This window comes from Phyllobates terribilis, unplaced genomic scaffold (genome assembly GCF_046119375.1).
Source record: "Phyllobates terribilis strain yellow unplaced genomic scaffold, ASM4611937v1 Scaffold_11__3_contigs__length_659146591, whole genome shotgun sequence".
Taxonomy (NCBI): Eukaryota; Metazoa; Chordata; class Amphibia; order Anura; family Dendrobatidae; genus Phyllobates; species Phyllobates terribilis.
The window spans coordinates 610,484,556-610,499,167 of record NW_027362771.1 but is presented as its reverse complement, the minus strand read 5'-3'; the positions used below and the strand labels follow the sequence as shown (position 1 = coordinate 610,499,167).

General features: G+C 45.0%; 2 non-coding genes across 2 annotated transcripts; both read left to right on the top strand.

Moving 5' to 3' along the window:
* The first annotated feature begins 2,809 nt into the window (after positions 1-2,809).
* TRNAL-UAG (transfer RNA leucine (anticodon UAG)) lies at positions 2,810-2,891 on the top strand. The gene has a single exon. It is a non-coding gene; the product is annotated as a tRNA-Leu (tRNA).
* An 8,799-nt stretch (positions 2,892-11,690) lies between these two features.
* Positions 11,691-11,772, top strand: TRNAL-UAG (transfer RNA leucine (anticodon UAG)). The gene has a single exon. It is a non-coding gene; the product is annotated as a tRNA-Leu (tRNA).
* Positions 11,773-14,612: the final 2,840 nt, after the last annotated feature.

Genomic DNA, 14,612 nt, shown 5'->3' with positions numbered 1-14,612 from the left:
TGGATCTAATTTTTACCAAAAATTAGGAAACGGTTGAGGAAGTAAAGGGGGTTGAGAACTTAGGAGGCAGCGATAATGCTATCCTATAATTTTGAACTACAAAAGGAGGAAAACCTGCGAAAACTGAGATTTTAAGATTGGACTGTAGAAAGGCAGTTTTTAATGGACTCAGTAAAAAGGAAGGAAAGGTAGGATGTTCTAAAGGAAAGAAATGTCCAGGAAGGATGGGAGATTTTGCTAAATTTAATTCTCACTGCTCAATCAGTAACAATCCCGAAAAGAAGGAAGAATGGAAAGCATTTATTGAGACCAGGATGGCTGAATACTGAACTTAAAAGCTTGCTAAAAAGGAACAAAGAAATTAGTATCAAATAGAAAGAAGGGCTCATATCTAAAGTAGAATATAATGCTGTCTGCAGGGAAAGCTGGGCTAGCGTTAGAAGAGCTAAAGCCAGTAATGAATTGAGGCTTGCAAGAGAGACCAAAAGTAATAAGAAAGGATTTTGGAAGTAAGTCAAAAGTTAAAGAAAAGCCAAAGATGCTATAGGATTTTTAAAAGATGAAAAGGGTAATGTGGTCAATAATGATGTTGAGAAGACTGAACTTTTAAATTCCTATTTAGCTTCTCTGTTCTCTAAGAAAGCAAATGTAATATCAAGTGATCTTCACTGTGCTGTAGAAGAAAAGGAACATGTGAAAAAGTCATACGTATGAATACTGCATATGAGTGGTCATGTTAGCTTTAGGCATCAGAATTAATTACATAATTTACCATCTATGTTACATCCATGTCAGTTCAATCAATGATCAACCATTCTCAAAATTTGTCAAAATCAATCTTGGTCAAATGAAGTCTAACTGCTAGCTCATATCCCTGCAGCCTTTTTTAGGATTATCAATACAGGATGAGCAGAGTGATTAGCAAACATACACAGAGCCATGCTGCTTCTGCTGCTTTCCAGTAAGTCACCCTAGTGATGAACTCATAGCTACATTGCTCTGCACTGCTGTATAATGTCTTCCTTGCTGCTCCTTCTGATTATCTGTTACGTACAGGCAGGGGTGTAGGAATCCTTCATGTTTGAGGGTCCTGTATATGGGAGATCATAGCAAGTAATCTATAGCACCTAATTCAGTGATATCTAAAAATTAGCGGATGAGCCAACAGAGGAAAGATTAGTTAAATATCTGGATACAAGTCATATGTTTTGTAAAATGGTGCCCCAGAGTCAATGTACAAACAAATCCCTGATAACTGCGTTGCTCATGCGTAATAACATTTGTATTTTTGTCTAATTAGTTATACAATGTTTTCCGCAACTTATATCATTAGCAAATTTCTGATTTAAATAAGTTTGAACATCCGTATGAGGTAGCGTGGCCGAGCAGTCTAAGGCGCTGGATTAAGGTTCCAGTTTCTCTGGATGTGTGGGTTCAAATCCCACCACTGCCATTATTTATTTGGATCTAATTTTTACTAAAAATTAGGAAAGAGTTGAGGAAGTAAAGGGGATAGAGATTTTAGGAGGCAGCGGTAATTCTATCCTATACTTTTGAACTACAAAAGGAGGAAAACCTGCGAAAACTGAGATTTTAATATTGGACTGTAGAAAGGCAGTTTTTAATGGACTCAGTAAAAAGGAAGGAAAGGTAGGATGTTCTAAAGGAAAGTAATGTCCAGGAAGGATGGGAGATTTTGCTAAATTAAATTCTCACAGCACAATCAGTAACAATCCCGAAAAGAAGGAAGAATTGAAAGCATATATGGAGACCAGGATGGCTAAATACTGAACTGAAAAGCTTGCTAAAACGGAACAAAGAAATGAATATCAAATGGAAAGAAGAATATAATGCTGTCTGCAGGGAAAGCTGGGCTAGCGTTAGAAGAGCTAAAGCCAGTAATGAATTGAGGCTTGCAAGAGAGACCAAAAGCAATAAGAAAGGATTTTGGAAGTAAGTCAAAAGTTAAAGAAAAGCCAAAGATGCTATAGGATTTTTAAAAGTTGAAAAGGGTAAAGTGGTCAATAATGATGTAGAGAAGACTGAACTTTTAAATTCCTATTCGGCTTCTGTGTTCTCTAAGAAAGTAAATGTAACATCAAGTGATCTTCACTGTGCTGTAGAAGAAAAGGAACATGTGAGCAAGTCATACGTATGAATACGGCATGTGAATAGTCATGTTGGCTTTAGGCATCAGAATTAATTACATAATTTACCATCTATGTTACATCCATGTCAGTTCAATCAATGATCAACCATTCTCAAAATGTGCCAAAATCAATCTTGGTCAAAAGAAGTCTAACTGCTAGCTCATATCCCTGCTGCCTTTTTAGGATTATCAATACAGGATGAGTAGAGTGATTAGCAAACATAAACAGAGCCATGCTGCTTGTGCTGCTTTCCAGTATGTCACGCTAGTGATGGATTCATAGCTACACTGCTCTGCACTGCTGTAATGTCTTCCTTGCTGCTTCTGATTATCTGTTACGTACAGGCAGGGGTGTAGGAATCCTTCATGTTTGATGGTCCTGTATATGGGAGATCATAGCAAGTAATCTATAGCACCTAATTCAGTGATATCTAAAAATTAGCGGATGAGCCAACAGAGGAAAGATTAGTTAAATATCTGGATACAAGTCATATGTTTTGTAAAATGGTGCCCCAAAGTCAATGTACAAACAATTCCCTGATAATTACGTTGCTGTTGCATAATAACATTTGTATTTTTGTCATATTGGATATAAAATATTTTCTGCCGCTTACATCAAAATCAAACTACTGATATAAATAACTTTAAACGTATGTAAGAGGTAGTGTGGCCGAGCGGTCTAAGGCGCTGGATTTAGGCTCCAGTCTCTCTGGAGGCGTGGGTTCAAATCCCACTGCTTCCATTCTTTATTTGGATCAAATTTTTACCAAAAATTAGGAAACGGTTGAGGAAGTAAAGGGGGTTGAGAACTTAGGAGGCAGCGATCATAGTATCCTATAACTTTGAACTACAAAAGGAGGAAAACCTGCGAAAACTGAGATTTTAAGATTGGACTGTAGAAAGACAGTTTTTAATGGACTCAGTAAAAAGTAAGGAAATGTAGGATGTTCTAAAGGAAAGAAATGTCCAGGAAAGATGGGAGATTTTGCTAAATTAAATTCTCACTGCACAATCAGTAACAATCCCGAAAAGAAGGAAGAATGGAAAGCATTTATTGAGACCAGGATGACTGAATACTGAACTTAAAAGCTTGCTGAAAAGGAACAAAGAAATGAGTATCAAATGGAAAGAAGGGTTCATATCTAAAGAAGAATATAATGCTGTCTGCAGGGAAAGCTGGGCTAGAGTTAGAAGAGCTAAAGCCAGTAATGAATTGAGGCTTGCAAGAGAGACCAAAAGCAATAAGAAAGGATTTTGGAAGTAAGTCAAAAGTTAAAGAAAAGCCAAAGATGCTATAGGATTTTTAAAAGATGATGTAGCGCTGGCGTCCCTGCCCTCTGCTAGGCAGGGACGCTGCTCCCCTCACCGCTCTGCTCCGTGCCCGGCGTCCTCTCCCCGCTCTGCTGTCAGCGCGCGCTCCGTCCCGGCGTCCTCCTCCTGCTCTGCTGTCAGCGCGCGCTCCTTCCCGGCGTCCTCCTCCCGCTCTGCTCTCAGCGCGCGCTCCTTCCCGGCCCCTGTGCTTAGGGCGCGCGCGCGCGCGCTCCCCTCCTCTTAAAGGGACCGCGCGCGTCGTCCTAAGGAGTCCCCGGCCAATGGCCGGAGGACTTCATCATATATAAGGCACCTCCTCCAAGATGGAGGTGCCCGAGCAATGTTGTTTGCACCTGTGTCTCACCTGTGCTTCAGCCCTCAGGTCCCGTTGCCAGTTACCTGCCAGTTACCTGCCAGTTTCCTGCCAGTTTCCTGCTAGTTACCTGCCTGATTCCTGCCTGAATACTTGTTACCTGTCTGCCAGTCTGAGGTCCGACGGTCTGCCTTACTACTCCTGTCAGTCTGTCTAAAGGACCAGCCTGCCCGCTCACCTGGGAGCGCATATCAGCTACCTGCCTGCTTGCCTGAGGTCCGACGGTCTGCCTTACTACTCCGGTCAGTCTGTCTATGGACCAGCTTGCCCGCTCACCTGGGAGCGCTTCTCCGTTATCTGCCTGCTTGCCAGCCCGGAGGCTCCGTTGTCACGTGCTGTGACCACCAGCTATCTCAGAGACTCTTGCCCGCTCACCTGGGAGCGCATCTCCGTTACCTGCCTACTTGCCAGCCCGGAGGTCCCGTTGTCACGTGCGGTGACCACCAGCTATTCCAGAGACTCTTGCCCGCTCACCTGGGAGCGCTTCTCCGTTACCTACCTGCCTGCCAGCCCGGAGGTTCCGCCGTCACGTGCCGTGACCACCTGCTATTCCAGAGACTCTCGCTTGCTCACCTGGGAGCACACATCTACCATCTGCCTGCTAGCCTACCCGGAGGCTCTGCCATCACAGGTCGTACCTACCCCTTACCCAGAGACTGCCCTGATCACTTGCCGTAACTCCCTGTCCGTTCACCCAGAGACTGCCACCCGCTCCCTTACAAGGGCCGCCCCCTTGTATAATAGCTCAGAGGTTCCGCCTCCCGGACCCGTTACAGTTTGCTCGGGCCAATATGCCATACGGTTCCGCACCCTTGCCTCGGAGCTGGCCTGGGATAACGACGCTCTGGTATCCGTCTTCTGGGAGGGTCTGTCCGGTCGTATTAAAGATGAACTTGCTGGTCGGGACATTCCTACCTCTCTCGATGATCTAATAACCCTTGCCACCCGGATTGACCTACGGTTCCAGGAGCGTGCCAAAGAGGTCACCCGTGAGAGAAGGATTCCACGTTTAGCTCCTACTTTCCAGAAACCCGTCATTCCCTCCATCTCTCCCCAGGTACACTCTCCTGAGCCTATGCAGGTCGACCAGACCAAGATGGTCAAAACCCGTCAGGACTCACGCCGTGCCGAGGGGAGCTGCTTCTACTGTGGCAGTAAGGAGCACCGGATCCGTGCCTGCCCGGAGAGGTCGGGAAACGCCTGTGTCTAGGTTCGCTCAGAGAGGTCCACCTAGACAAGAATAAATCCTCTCCATCCCTGCTGTTGTCAGTTTCGATCATCTACGGGGAGAACCGTTATTTCGAACTAGCCCAACTTGACTCTGGAGCAGCCGGGAACCTTATTTCACAGTCCCTGGTTGAGAAATACCGCATCCCTACCAAACCTCTGGCTGTACCCTTGTCTGTCGCTGCCGTGGATGGGGGCCTCTTACCTCGCCCCATTCAACTCATCACCGAATCCATTACCCTGCAGGTGGGAATGCTGCATTCTGAAAGTATCTCCTTTCATGTTCTGCCTGGACTCTCTCACGCCCTCTTGCTAGGTCTGCCCTGGCTCCAGAGACATGCACCCGTGCTAGACTGGCAAACCGGAGAGGTCCTTCGCTGGGGACAAGACTGTCATAAAACCTGCCTGGTTCCCGTCCATCCCGTCCGTCCCTCTCCTACCCCAGCTAATCTACCTGGACTTCCGATTCCTTATTGGTCTTATGCAGATGTCTTTAATAAAAAGGAGGCAGAGACATTACCACCACATAGACCATACGACTGTCCCATCGATCTGCTACCCGGTACTACTCCTCCCCGTGGGCGTATCTATCCTTTATCCGCTGCTGAGACCCGGTCAATGTCCGAATATATTGAGGAGAATCTGGCCAGAGGATTCATCCGGAAATCTACCTCCCCGGCGGGAGCAGGCTTCTTTTTCGTCAAAAAGAAGGACGGCTCTCTCCGTCCCTGTATAGACTATAGAGGCCTAAACCTGATCACGGTGAAGAATAAGTACCCCCTTCCGCTCATTCCAGAATTATTTGATCGCCTGAGGGGGGCTAGGATCTTCACCAAACTGGACCTTCGTGGGGCGTACAACCTGGTTCGTATTCGTCAGGGGGATGAATGGAAGACGGCATTCAACACCCGGGACGGCCACTATGAATACCTGGTAATGCCCTTTGGTCTCTGTAACGCTCCTGCCGTCTTTCAAGAGTTGGTCAATGACATCTTCCGGGACCTTCTCTACTCCTGCGTAGTGGTGTACCTGGACGACATCTTGGTCTTCTCTCCGGATCTCCAGACTCACCGGAGGGACGTTCGTCAGGTCCTGCTCAGGCTAAGGCAGAACCATCTCTACGCTAAATTTGAGAAGTGCCTCTTTGAGCAGACCTCGCTTCCGTTTCTGGGCTACATTATCTCTCAGACCGGCCTACAAATGGATCCTGAGAAACTGTCTGCCATCTAGAAATGGCCCCGACCGGAGGGGTTGAAGGCCATTCAGCGATTCCTGGGCTTCGCCAACTACTACCGCCTCTTCATACCACACTTCTCTTCCCGGACGGCCCCAATTTCTGCGCTCACCCGTAAAGGTACTAATCCCAAAGAGTGGCCACCCGAAGCAGAGGAGGCCTTTCTTTCCCTTAAACAGGCCTTCTCTTCCGCCCCGGTGCTGCATCGCCCAGATGGCAACAAACAGTTCTTCCTGGAAGTTGACGCCTCCTCCTCTGGAGCCGGAGCGGTACTTACTCAAAAATCATCTTCCGGGAGGATGGTAACTTGTGGCTTCTTCTCTAAACTCTTCTCCTCCTCTGAGCGCAACTATTCCATAGGAGACCGAGAGTTATTGGCCATCAAACTGGCATTGGAGGAGTGGCGTTACCTGCTCGAGGGGGCTCTTCACCCGGTAATAATTTACACTGACCACAAGAACTTGGCTTACCTCCAGCATGCCCAGAGACTTAACCCGCGCCAAGCCCGGTGGTCCTTGTTTTTTGCTCGTTTTGATTTTGTCCTTCATTTTCGCCCGGCTGACAAAAACGTCAAGGCGGACGCCTTGTCTCGGTCCTTTCTGGTGTCTGATCTCGAGGAGGATCCGAAACATATCATCGATCCCGCCAGAGTAATGCAGGTGGCTCCCGTGAGTCTAAATCGTCTTCCTCCTGGTAAGACGTTCGTACCAGTACCTGATCGGGAGAAGATCCTACACTGGGGTCATTCGTCTAAACTAGCTGGCCACGCCGGTCAGAAAAAGACCCTCCAGCTTATTACCCGGCACTACTGGTGGCCTAACCTGCACAAGGATGTAATAGACTTTGTTTCTGCCTGTGTGTCCTGCGCCCGCAACAAAGTTCCGAGACACCTGCCGGCCGGCCGCCTCCTACCTCTGCCAGTACCTGCTGCCCCCTGGCAGCATATAGCGATGGACTTCATTACTGATCTACCCGTCTCTGCCGGTTGTACGGTCATTTGGGTGGTCGCTGACCGCTTCTCCAAGATGGCTCACTTCATTCCACTGCCAGGTCTTCCGTCTGCACCCGAGCTGGCTAAAGACTTTATCCACCACATCTTCCGTCTTCATGGCCTGCCCCGTCACATCGTGTCGGATCGTGGGGTACAGTTCACTTCCCGTTTCTGGAGAGCCACTTGTAAATTGCTGGACGTCACCCTGGACTTCTCCTCCGCTTACCACCCACAGTCTAATGGTCAAGTGGAGCGGATCAATCAGAACCTGACCAGTTACCTTCGGCACTTCGTTAATGCCCACCATTCTGACTGGGTGGATCTCCTGCCATGGGCCGAATTCTCGTACAACAATCACGAGAGCGAGTCTTCCTCCAAATCCCCGTTTTTTATAGTCTACGGTCAGCATCCTCGGATCCCGTTTCCCGTCTCCACCTCGGCGGACAATCCGGCTGCGGAATCTCTTGTTAACAAATTTTCCTCCATATGGGAGAGTACCCGGTCCGCACTCCTTCTGTCATCCGAGCGTATGAAAAGACACGCTGACAAAAAACGTCTGGACCCTCCTCAATTCCGCCCTGGGGATAAAGTCTGGCTCTCGTCCAAATATGTCCGGCTCAAGATCCCTTCCTATAAGTTAGGGCCTCGGTTCATCGGCCCACTGGAGGTCATCAGTCAGATCAACCCGGTGGCCTATAAATTGAAACTCCCGGCCAACTTACGGATCCCTAACTCCTTCCATGTGTCTCTCCTCAAACCTGTAGTGCTTAACTCTTTTTCCAAGTCTACAGGTACGCCTCCTGCTCCGGTTTCTGCTGAGGATGAGTTTGAGGTAGAGAACATTCTTGCCACCAAAAGGGTAAGAGGAAAGACCTTTTTTCTGGTAGATTGGAAGGGGTTTGGTCCTGAGGAGAGAACGTGGGAGCCCCGGGAGAACATCCATGCCCCTCTCATCCTAGCTAAATTTCTGTCTGGCCTAAAAAAGGGGGGGCCTAAAGGGGGGGGTACTGTAGCGCTGGCGTCCCTGCCCTCTGCTAGGCAGGGACGCTGCTCCCCTCACCGCTCTGCTCCGTGCCCGGCGTCCTCTCCCCGCTCTGCTGTCAGCGCGCGCTCCGTCCCGGCGTCCTCCTCCTGCTCTGCTGTCAGCGCGCGCTCCTTCCCGGCGTCCTCCTCCCGCTCTGCTCTCAGCGCGCGCTCCTTCCCGGCCCCTGTGCTTAGGGCGCGTGCGCGCGCGCTCCCCTCCTCTTAAAGGGACCGCGCGCGTCGTCCTAAGGAGTCCCCGGCCAATGGCCGGAGGACTTCATCATATATAAGGCACCTCCTCCAAGATGGAGGTGCCCGAGCAATGTTGTTTGCACCTGTGTCTCACCTGTGCTTCAGCCCTCAGGTCCCGTTGCCAGTTACCTGCCAGTTACCTGCCAGTTTCCTGCCAGTTTCCTGCTAGTTACCTGCCTGATTCCTGCCTGAATACTTGTTACCTGTCTGCCAGTCTGAGGTCCGACGGTCTGCCTTACTACTCCTGTCAGTCTGTCTAAAGGACCAGCCTGCCCGCTCACCTGGGAGCGCATATCAGCTACCTGCCTGCTTGCCTGAGGTCCGACGGTCTGCCTTACTACTCCGGTCAGTCTGTCTATGGACCAGCTTGCCCGCTCACCTGGGAGCGCTTCTCCGTTATCTGCCTGCTTGCCAGCCCGGAGGCTCCGTTGTCACGTGCTGTGACCACCAGCTATCTCAGAGACTCTTGCCCGCTCACCTGGGAGCGCATCTCCGTTACCTGCCTACTTGCCAGCCCGGAGGTCCCGTTGTCACGTGCGGTGACCACCAGCTATTCCAGAGACTCTTGCCCGCTCACCTGGGAGCGCTTCTCCGTTACCTACCTGCCTGCCAGCCCGGAGGTTCCGCCGTCACGTGCCGTGACCACCTGCTATTCCAGAGACTCTCGCTTGCTCACCTGGGAGCACACATCTACCATCTGCCTGCTAGCCTACCCGGAGGCTCTGCCATCACAGGTCGTACCTACCCCTTACCCAGAGACTGCCCTGATCACTTGCCGTAACTCCCTGTCCGTTCACCCAGAGACTGCCACCCGCTCCCTTACAAGGGCCGCCCCCTTGTATAATAGCTCAGAGGTTCCGCCTCCCGGACCCGTTACAGATGAAAAGGGTAAAGTGGTCAATAATGATGTTGAGAAGACTGAACTTTTAAATTCCTATTTGTCTTCTGTGTTCTCTAAGAAAGCAAATGTAACATCAAGTGATCTTCACTGTGCTGTAGAAGAAAAGGAACATGTGAGCAAGTCATACGTATGAATACGGCATATGAATAGTCATGTTGGCTTTAGGCATCAGAATTAACTACATAATTTACCATCTATGTTACATCCATGTCAGTTCAATCAATGATCAACCATTCTCAAAATTTGCCAAAATCAATCTTGGTCAAAAGAAGTCTAACTGCTAGCTCATATCCCTGCTGCCTTTTTAGGATTATCAATACAGGATGAGTAGAGTGATTAGCAAACATAAACATAGCCATGCTGCTTCTGCTGCTATCCAGTAAGTCACCCTATTGATGAACTCATAGCTACACTGCTCTGCACTGCTGTATAATGTCTTCCTTGCTGCTGCTTCTGATTATCTGTTACGTACAGGCAGGGGTGTAGGAATCCTTCATATTTGAGGGTCCTGTATATGGGAGATCATAGCAAGTAATCTATACCACCTAATTCAGTGATATCTAAAAATTAGCGGATGAGCCAACAGAGGAAAGATTAGTTAAATATCTGGATACAAGTCATATGTTTTGTAAAATGGTGCCCCAGAGTCAATGTACAAACAATTCCCTGATAATTACGTTGCTGTTGCATAATAACATTTGTCTTTTTGCATTATTGGATATAAAATATTTTCTGCCACTTACATCAAATGCAAACTTTTGATATAAATAACATTAAACATATGTAAGAGGTAGCGTGGCCGAGCAGTCTAAGGTGCTGGATTTAGGCTTCAGTCTCTCTGGAGGCATGCTTTCGAATCTCACCACTGCCATCATTTATTTGGATCTAATTTTAACTAAAAATTAGGAAACAGTTGAGGAAGTAAAGGGGATAGAGATTTTAGGAGGCAGCGGTAATTCTATCCTATACTTTTGAACTACAAGAGGAGGAAAACCTGCGAAAACTGAGATTTTAAGATTGGACTGTAGAAAGGCAGTTTTTAATGGACTCAGTAAAAAGGAAGGAAAGGTAGGATGTTCTAAAGGAAAGTAATGTCCAGGAAGGATGGGAGACTTTGCTAAATTAAATTCTCACAGCACAATCAGTAACAATCCCGAAAAGAAGGAAGAATTGAAAGCATATATGGAGACCAGGATGGCTGAATACTGAACTGAAAAGCTTGCTAAAAAGGAACAAAGAAATGAATATCAAATGGAAAGAAGAATATAATGCTGTCTGCAGGGAAAGCTGGGCTAGCGTTAGAAGAGCTAAAGCCAGTAATGAATTGAGGCTTGCAAGAGAGACCAAAAGCAATAAGAAAGGATTTTGGAAGTAAGTCAAAAGTTAAAGAAAAGCCAAAGATGCTATAGGATTTTTAAAAGATGAAAAGGGTAAAGTGGTCAATAATGATGTTGAGAAGACTGAACTTTTAAATTCCTATTTGGCTTCTGTGTTCTCTAAGAAAGTAAATGTAACATCAAGTGATCTTCACTGTGCTGTAGAAGAAAAGGAACATGTGAGCAAGTCATACGTATGAATACGGCATGTGAATAGTCATGTTGGCTTTAGGCATCAGAATTAATTACATAATTTACCATCTATGTTACATCCATGTCAGTTCAATCAATGATCAACCATTCTCAAAATGTGCCAAAATCAATCTTGGTCAAAAGAAGTCTAACTGCTAGCTCATATCCCTGCTGCCTTTTTAGGATTATCAATACAGGATGAGTAGAGTGATTAGCAAACATAAACAGAGCCATGCTGCTTCTGCTGCTTTCCAGTATGTCACCCTAGTGATGAATTCATAGCTACACTGCTCTGCACTGCTGTATAATGTCTTCCTTGCTGCTTCTGATTATCTGTTACGTAGAGGCAGGGGTGTAGGAATCCTTCATGTTTGAGTGTCCTGTATATGGGAGATCATAGCAAGTAATCTATACCACCTAATTCAGTGATATCTAAAAATTGGCGGATGAGCCAACAGAGGAAAGATTAGTTAAATATCTGGATACAAGTTATATGTTTTGTAAAATGGTGCCCCAAAGTCAATGTACAAACAATTCCCTGATAATTACGTTGCTGTTGCATAATAACATTTGTCTTTTTGTCATATTGGATATAAAATATTTTCTGCCACTTACATCAAAAGCAAACTACTGATATAAATAACTGTAAACATATGTTTCAGGTAGCGTGGCCGAGCGGTCTAAGGCGCTGGATTTAGGCTCCAGTCTCTCTGGAGGCGTGGGTTCAAATCCTACCGCTGCTATTATTTATTTGGATCAAATTTTTACCAAAAATTAGGAAACGGTTGAGGAAGTAAAGGGGGTTGAAAACTTAGGAGGCAGCGATCATAGTATCCTATAATTTTGAACTACAAAAGGAGGAAAACCTGCGAAAACTGAGATTTTAAGATTGGACTGTAGAAAGACAGTTTTTAATGGACTCAGTAAAAAGTAAGGAAAGGTAGGACGTTCTAAAGGAAAGAAATGTCCAGGAAAGATGGGAGATTTTGCTAAATTAAATTCTCACTGCACAATCAGTAACAATCCCGAAAAGAAGGAAGAATGGAAAGCATTTATTGAGACCAGGATGGCTGAATACTGAACTTAAAAGCTTGCTGAAAAGGAGCAAAGAAATGATTATCAAATAGAAAGAAGGGTTCATATCTAAAGAAGAATATAATGCTGTCTGCAGGGAAAGCTGGGCTAGAGTTAGAAGAGCTAAAGCCAGTAATGAATTGAGGCTTGCAAGAGAGACCAAAAGCAATAAGAAAGGATTTTGGAAGTAAGTCAAAAGTTAAAGAAAAGCCAAAGATGCTATAAGATTTTTAAAAGATGAAAAGGGTAATGTGGTCAATAATGATGTTGAGAAGACTGAACTTTTAAATTCCTATTTGGCTTCTCTGTTCTCTAAGAAAGCAAATGTAGCATCAAGTGATCTTCACTGTGCTGTAGAAGAAAAGGAACACGTGAAAAAGTCATACGTCTGAATACTGCATATGAGTGTTCATGTTAGCTTTAGGCATCAGAATTAATTACATAATTTACCATCTATGTTACATCCATGTCAGTTCAATCATTGATCAACCATTCTCAAAATTTGCCAAAATCAATCTTGGTCAAATGAGGTCTAACTGCTAGCTCATATCCCTGCTGCCTTTTTAGGATTATCAATACAGTATGAGCAGAGCGATTAGCAAACATAAACAGAGCCATGCTGCTTCTGCTGCTTTCCAGTAAGTCACCCTAGTGATGAACTCATAGCTACACTGCTCTGCACTGCTGTATATTGTCTTACTTGCTGCTGCTTCTGATGATCTGTTACGTACAGGCAGGTGTGTAGGAATCCTTCATGTTTGAGTGTCCTGTATGTGGGAGATCATAGCAAGTAATCTATACCACCTAATTCAGTTATATCTAAAAATTAGCGGATGAGCCAACAGAGGAAAGATTAGTTAAATATCTGGATACAAGTCATATGTTTTGCAAAATGGTGCCCCTGAGTCAATGTAAAAACAAATCCCTGATAACTACGTTGCTCATGCATAATAACATTTGTATTTTTGTCTAATTAGATATACAATGTTTTCTGCCACTTATATCAATAGCAAATTTCTGATTTAAATAAGTTTGATCATCCGTATGAGGTACCGTGGCCGAGCGGTCTAAGGCGCTGGATTAAGGCTTCAGTCTCTGTGGAGACGTGGGTTCAAATCCCATCGCAGCCATTATTTATTTGGATCTAATTTTTACCAAAAATTAGGAAACAGTTGAGGAAGTAAAGGGGATTGAGAATTTAGGAGGCAGCGATAATTCTATCCTATACTTTTGAACTACAAAAGGTGGAAAACCTGCGAAAACTGAGATTTTAAGATTGGACTGTAGAAAGGCAGTTTTTAATGGACTCAGTAAAAAGGAAGGAAAGGTAGAATGTTCTAAAGGAAAGAAATGTCCAGGAAGGATGGGAGATTTCGCTAAATAAAATTCTCACTGCACAATCAGTAACAATCCCGAAAAGAAGGAAGAATGGAAAGTATTTATGGAGATCAGGATGGCTGAATACTGAACTAAAAAGCTTGCTAAAAAGGAACAAAGAAATGAATATTAAGTGAAAAGAAGGGTTCATATCTAAAGAAGAATATAATGCTGTCTGCATGGAAAGCTGGGCTAGCGTTAAAAGAGCTAAAGCCAGTAATGAATTGAGGATTGCAAGAGAGACCAAAAGCAATAAGAACGGATTTTGGAAGTAAGTCAAAAGTTAAAGAAAAGCCAAAGATGCTATAGGATTTTTAAAGGATTAAAATGGTAAAGTGGTCAATAATGATGTTGAGAAGACTGAACTTTTAAATTCCTGTTTTGCTTCTGTGTTCTCTAAGAAAGCAAATGTAACATCAAGTGATCTTCACTGTGCTGTAGAAGAAAAGGAACATGTGAGCAAGTCATACGTATGAATACGGCATATGAATAGTCATGTTGGCTTTAGGCATCAGAATTAACTACATAATTTACCATCTATGTTACATCCATGTCAGTTCAATCAATGATCAACCATTCTCAAAATTTGCCAAAATCAATCTTGGTCAAAAGAAGTCTAACTGCTAGCTCATATCCCTGCTGCCTTTTTAGGATTATCAATACAGGATGAGTAGAGTGATTAGCAAACATAAACAGAGCCATGCTGCTTCTGCTGCTTTCCAGTAAGTCACCCTAGTGATGGATTCATAGCTACACTGCTCTGCACTGCTGTATAATGTCTTCCTTGCTGCTGCTTCTGATTATCTGTTACGTACACGCAGGGGTGTAGGAATCCTTCATGTTTGAGGGTCCTGTATATGGGAGATCATAGCAAGTAATCTATACCATCTAATTCAGTGATATCTAAAAATTAGCGGATGAGCCAACAGAGGAAAGATTAGTTAAATATCTGGATACAAGTCATATGTTTTGTAAAATGGTGTCCCAGAGTCAATGTACAAACAATTCCCTGATAATTATGTTGCTGTTGCATAATAACATTTGTCTTTTTGTCATATTGGATATAAAATATTTTCTGCCACTTACATCAAAAGCAACCTACTGATATAAATAACTGTAAACATATGTAAGA